Source organism: Parasteatoda tepidariorum, chromosome 11 (genome assembly GCF_982258835.1).
Source record: "Parasteatoda tepidariorum strain Cologne lab strain chromosome 11, Ptep-v5.0, whole genome shotgun sequence".
Lineage (NCBI taxonomy): Eukaryota > Metazoa > Arthropoda > Arachnida > Araneae > Theridiidae > Parasteatoda > Parasteatoda tepidariorum.
The window spans coordinates 31284842-31290841 of NC_141765.1; the positions used below are offsets into that span (position 1 = coordinate 31284842).

Consider the following 6000-nt stretch of genomic DNA (forward strand, 5'->3'; position numbering starts at 1 on the left):
AATTATCGATTACAAAAGGAAGAAATCACGTTGAAAATTTAACATATTATTATAACTAATCTAATTAATATTTAAGAATAAAAATCAATTTAAAAAAAGTTGAATTTGTCTTTCCCGAATTGGACAAATTTTATGCAAATAATTTCGAACAAAATGGTAGTTGCATACTTAATTATTTATGTGGAAATTCATAAGTAAAATAATAGTCTTGTAAATTGAAATTAATATCAGAATAAGTAACATATTTTTAAGTTATCTAATCAAACAGAGTATATACATCTTTAAGTTGGTGGTTGAGAATGTTTCAAACAATAATTTTCATAAAAATCTTGGCTGATTTCATGGTTTCAAAATGTAGTGGCGTATGAATTTAATTAGTTTATTTTTTGTAAATATTTATGTAAATCTGAAATATTTTAGTACCAAATTTAAATGCAAAAAAGTATTTTTATTCATATTCATAAAAAACTTCAAAAATTCTAATTGTTCCTTCACCGTGGAATCGCCCAATAACTTAAACAGTACGATTATACTTTTTAACGGGATAATTTCATTTAAATACGGTTTTCCGATTTATTTTCGCACGTGGCACATGGATTAGTTACTATATTTTTCACAAATTTTAATCCGTACCTGAAATATATTAATACCTAATGTAAATGAACAAAAATGGTCCTTATTCATTTTCTTAAAGAAAACTGAGTAATTTTACTGGTCCCTTCACCGTAAAATGTGATTTTACAGTTTTACAGGAGAATTCAATTTTAAAATGGTTTTCCACTGATTACACGGTTTAGTGCTGCTCGGGTTTTATGATAGTAATTATAATTCGGCCTACATGATAGCAAATATACATTTTCTGTAATTAAATATATCTATGCCTGAAATATTTTAATAACTAATCTAAGTGTATAACTGTTATTTATTCATATACATAAAAAGATCTAAGTATTTCTCAACGTCTTTCTGTCTCAAAATACGATTCAACATGTTTTACAGAAGAATTTAATTTAAATACTTTTCCACGGATTCTACGCTTTTGTTTCGCACGTGATATATGAAATTAATTAATAGATTTTTCATAAATATGTATATATCCCAGAGGTACTTTAATACCAAATGTAAATACATGACATTATTTTTATTCATATTCTTGAGAAAAAAAACCTTGGTAATTCTTCGTCCCTCCACCTTGGAATATGATTCTACAGTTTTTACAGGAGAATTTAACTTAAATAAATAATGATTAATAGAAACATTTTTAAACAACTACATGAAAAAGAACATTTTAAGATTCGTCTAGAAGTTATTTCTGTTACCTCTGTTATTCTCTTTGAAAACGCAAAGCTATTATTTTTCTCTCATATTGCGTGTGTAACACGAAGTCTCTTTCCTCCTCTCTTTAAAGAGAACGATTTGATAGAAAGAAAAGTAGAGCTCTTTTCCGTTCTACCGTTAAACATTAATCCGCAATAGGCTCCTTTAGACGTGATCAACAAGTGATTATGACCGTTAGACTAGAAAGTATTCTTTACCTGCAGATCTATTTTTGGCACTTTATTGCTATTGAATTTACGATTCTAGAAAATAAGTAGAACTTTTTATATAAATAGTAATTGAAATGACTTTAATTCATTTGTAATCGCATTATAAGCGAAAATGCATTCATGCAGCTTAAAATAAAAACAGCGAGAAGTATTTTTTTCGTTTCATTTATAATTTTGACCATATGCATTTACCTCAAAATTTTTGAGAGAAAATTTAAATTTGCTTCGGAGCTTTCTGAAAACAAGCAGGTAAAATCTATATGACCATAAAAATTTTAATAAATCATTCTCAGCTTTCGATTCTTGTTAGTAGGAATATTATAAAAATTGTATTTGTTTGAATTAAGGATATAAGTGGTAATTAAATTTATTTTTAAATTTTATGCTGCTCTTTGAGGAGAAAAACTTGAAATATTAATATTTTATTCTTGAATAAAAATAGTATTCTTAATGTTCGAAAGAGCTAAAATATTTTTAATTGATAACACGATTACAGATTATTATTTTTTTCGAAGCATATAAGTAATAGTTTATTATTAAAATTTTAGGAAACAAATTATTATAAATTATTAAACATTCATTATAATGATACTTTTTTCATACACATGGTTTCGTTACTTTTCAAAATAACTAAAGAAGCAAATTATCTGAAAGCCGTTATCCTTATTATAAATCTTTTGAAAAATTTTAATTTTATGTAAAATTTTCCATATGTCTTTTTGTACGAAAGTTATTCTAAATAACCATTCCTGACTTATTCCATAACTTTAAACATATTATAGTAGTAAATCTATGAGAAAACTACCGATGTAAATCTCAAGTTTGTGAGGTATTTCTTATTTTCAGTAGGCGTATTTATATTTTCAGTAGGCGTAAAATAGCATTAAACTGATTATTTTCGTAATGAAGAGGTTTCTTGATGTTCTTGGTTTATTTAAAATGTTTGTAATGCTATTGCTTCATCTTGACCTAAGCTGTTACTTAATAATTAATTTTATTGATGTGTTTTTTAATGGCTAATATTAGTATGTAGTTGTAGAATTTTTGAAAAATTGATTAAAAAAAATTAAGATGCATAAGGGGTTGTCAATAAATATTTTGGTGAAGAAAAAACAAAAATACAGTCGAAATGTATGAAGTCACTTTTAAAGAGAATAGTAAGATTGTTTTATGAAGCTTGGATCTATTTCTTATAATCCCCATTTAACTCATATCTGTTTTAATCAACCAGTTTTTGATATTTTCGGTTTAATGATATTAGATAGAATGATTGTTGTGTTTGGTGCCATAAAATGGCATTAAAAGATTAAAAACCATTATATCAGTGGATTAAACAGATAGAAGTTGAATGGTGATTGCTAAAAACAGCATCAAGTCTCATTTCACAATCAAACTGGTTTTGATGATTTTTATTCTATTTTTCTCATAAGATATTCAGCAGATTTATATAGCAATTTTGCTTTTTTTCTGTTTAAATATGAAGTGGCGACCCTTAGTGTGTATGCTTCTTTAACTTCATTTTTGACAAGGAATCTATAAATATTTACTGAGGGAGATCTAATATTGCAATAAATGCCTAGTTGCAGTATGTGGCAGTAAGAAGTTTTGCGTAAATTTAATTTTTAATATTTCTTATATTTTTAAAGAAATTGAGTCGTAAATTTTTATAAATATTTGTCTTCAAGCAGATAAAATTGAAACATATTCGAGAAAATGTTCGATTTTGATAATTAAGGGACACTCATTTTTTTAACATTGACAAACATATGGTTAAACAATGAAATCAGATATTTACTTTAGTTTTTTGACGTTTGAAATTATAGTGAGTATTACAAATAAAATTATAACTTTTGTTTTGATTTATAAAGATGCATCTAAAAACATTATAAAAAAACTAAAAACATAAAGCATTGAACAATATACATTTTAAAAGAAATACTTATATAATTTTTTTCAAAAGTAAACTAAAGCAATTCATTAAGAATAATAAGTTTCGAAGAAGTTAAAGTCGAAGGAAATATCACTTTCTTAATCTTACAACATATGCAGCAAAACAATTTAAATTTAAAAGAATAAAGAAAATAGTTACTTGTCCAGCTTGGAATTTTGATAGTGATCTGGATTCATTCAAATTATATAAAATTAAAATAGCCAACAAAGTTAAATGTATATAAAACCTGAACCTTGTAAAATCTGTAACTAATAGAATATATCTATTTATATCTTACCAATTGATTGAAGCTCATTTTATCAGGCCACAAATCTTACATCCGCATGAGCCGTTGTATCAGTGACTTTCTTTCAAAGTCTAAATAAAAAAATTAGCTACTCTTACCTTTCAAAATAATTATCCAATTCTGCTAAAAACCTACACTTACCTCAGTTAAAATAATATTTTAGCACATAAATAATATTTTTTTATTTAAATAAAGATTTTTTAATTTAATCAAAAAGCATATGCATCTAATATAGTTTATTTATACTTAATTACTAAGTGCCACACTTAACGGATGAATTAACAAAATTTTGCTCGAAACATAAAATTATTAATTTCAGTAAAATTTATTTAAATTGTTTGCAATTATTTAGTTAGAGCAAAACTTTATATAATCACATGGAAAGAGATCGTTTTAGAATGAGTACATTTTAGTTATTTTTGCTTAAATAGAATTTTCTGTCCAAAAATAAATAGCATATTTGTTATGTATATTGTATTTAAAATATGATTTTATATATTTAAAATAGCAATTATGACTTTTGCAGTATTAATCAGGTTAGTGATTAGTACATATATACTTATATAAGAATAATATAAAAACTACGAGCTTAATGCATTAGTAAAGAGTTATCATGATTATAGATTTTATTCATAAAAACATTTGTTAATAAAAAAATTAAATTTCTTATTAATTTTATTTTAATGAAATTATTGCATTATCTTAACTTTTCTCAGACACGCATTTTAATGGGGAGTTGCTTAAAAAATTTTAATATTTTTATTTAAATTATTACCATACTGAAAATCATAAAAACAATAACAAAAGTAATATTTTGTTTAAAAATTAAATATCGAATTTTTATTATTTTAAATTAAATGAAAAGGCTTATATTTTTAATAGGTTGCCAAATATGGAATGATTTTTAATGAAGAGAGAATGAGTCATATTTTTTGAAATAAAATCCATTTAGAATACTATAATTGAATTTTCATATTCAACATTTTAAAAATGCTGTGTTTAAACTTAAGACAACAACGCAATAATTAGCATTACTTAACAACCAGTAATTGGACAAAGTGCTCGATATTAATTCTAAAGATTTTGCTTAAAATACATTTCAAAAATAACTCACCATTTGTTTTTCAATTTAAACCTTACCAAAATTATAAAAATAACCAATTTTGAGATTATATCGTAACCAATTTATCTTAATTTTATGTATAAAATGTTTTATGAAGATCCAAGTTAATATGAATGTAAAAAAATGTATGCACAAAAAATTTAATGGTGACTTTTTTATTTTTGAAATAATATTTTACTCTTGAATTCGAGATATTTTTAACCATTGAAATACTTAGGATGTTTCAATTTGAAGGTTAGATTTAATCAATTAAGTCAAATATTATTATATAAAACTGGAACTATCTGAACTAGAATGAAATTATATGATTTTAGGGAAGCTACAATGCTATAGATCAAAAAGTTTTAAAATATAAATATTATTTCCATGAAATAAAATTTGTACTGATCCTCACGAAAGAAAATGTAAAGACGACGATTGTAGCAAACATGTGGCCAATTTAAAAAAGGAAAAGATAAAAGGAAAGAAAGAAAAGAAACGACATGAGAAGATAAATTTTATCTCACTCACTGTGACTTTTCGATGAAGAATGAAAGATGAACATAATCAAGTGCGCGAATCAACGCCTTCAATAGCAACTGTAGCATGCCCAATTCCCGATCTAGTTTTCAGTTGTTGTATCTTCGTAAAAGAACATCGTGGCCATAGACTCTACCGGGGCCAACTCCACTGGCTCAGCTGTCAACCATGCCAGCCTGGTTGTGTCTGTTCTATTTTTCGGACCGCTGCGCCCCAATGAAAGGGGCGCTGACACCTCTGCGCATGCTTCATCAGATTCACGCTGAATCGGGCAGCAAAAGTAATAAAAAAAGAAGGGCCGATGGAAGGATCGAATTCAAAAGAATATAATCCAGTTAATCCGGAATTTTTCTCGTGTTTTTCGAAGTCACTATTTGGATTTTGTGTAATCCATGTAGTTAGTTTTTTTTTTCTATCGGTAAGGACAAGCTAATTCTTTTCCATTTATGTACTCGCTTTGAAAAAAAAGTACTTCTTTAGTGATTAAAATATTTTGAGGTCGTAATCATATTTGAAAAGAAATTCTGCTTTTATTATTTTAAATAAATACAGTGTAGTTTGATGAATAAAATGG

The 6000-nt window shown here is 25.7% G+C and overlaps 1 protein-coding gene across 4 annotated transcripts in view; it reads right to left on the bottom strand.

Annotated features, from left to right (window-relative positions):
* The window catches only part of LOC107448943 (uncharacterized), a 122190-nt gene extending 116565 nt beyond the window's left edge, over positions 1-5625 (bottom strand). For 2 of the 4 annotated variants that reach the window (XM_071187896.2, XM_071187895.2), the window contains exons 1-2: positions 5418-5625; positions 3776-3855 (exon numbers count right to left, since the gene is read on the bottom strand). The gene's annotated coding sequence lies outside the window, so the exon portion shown is untranslated. The remainder of the gene's footprint in view (positions 1-3775; positions 3856-5417) is intronic. The other 2 variants (XM_016064316.4, XM_016064314.4) reach the window with 1 other exon arrangement.
* Positions 5626-6000: the final 375 nt, after the last annotated feature.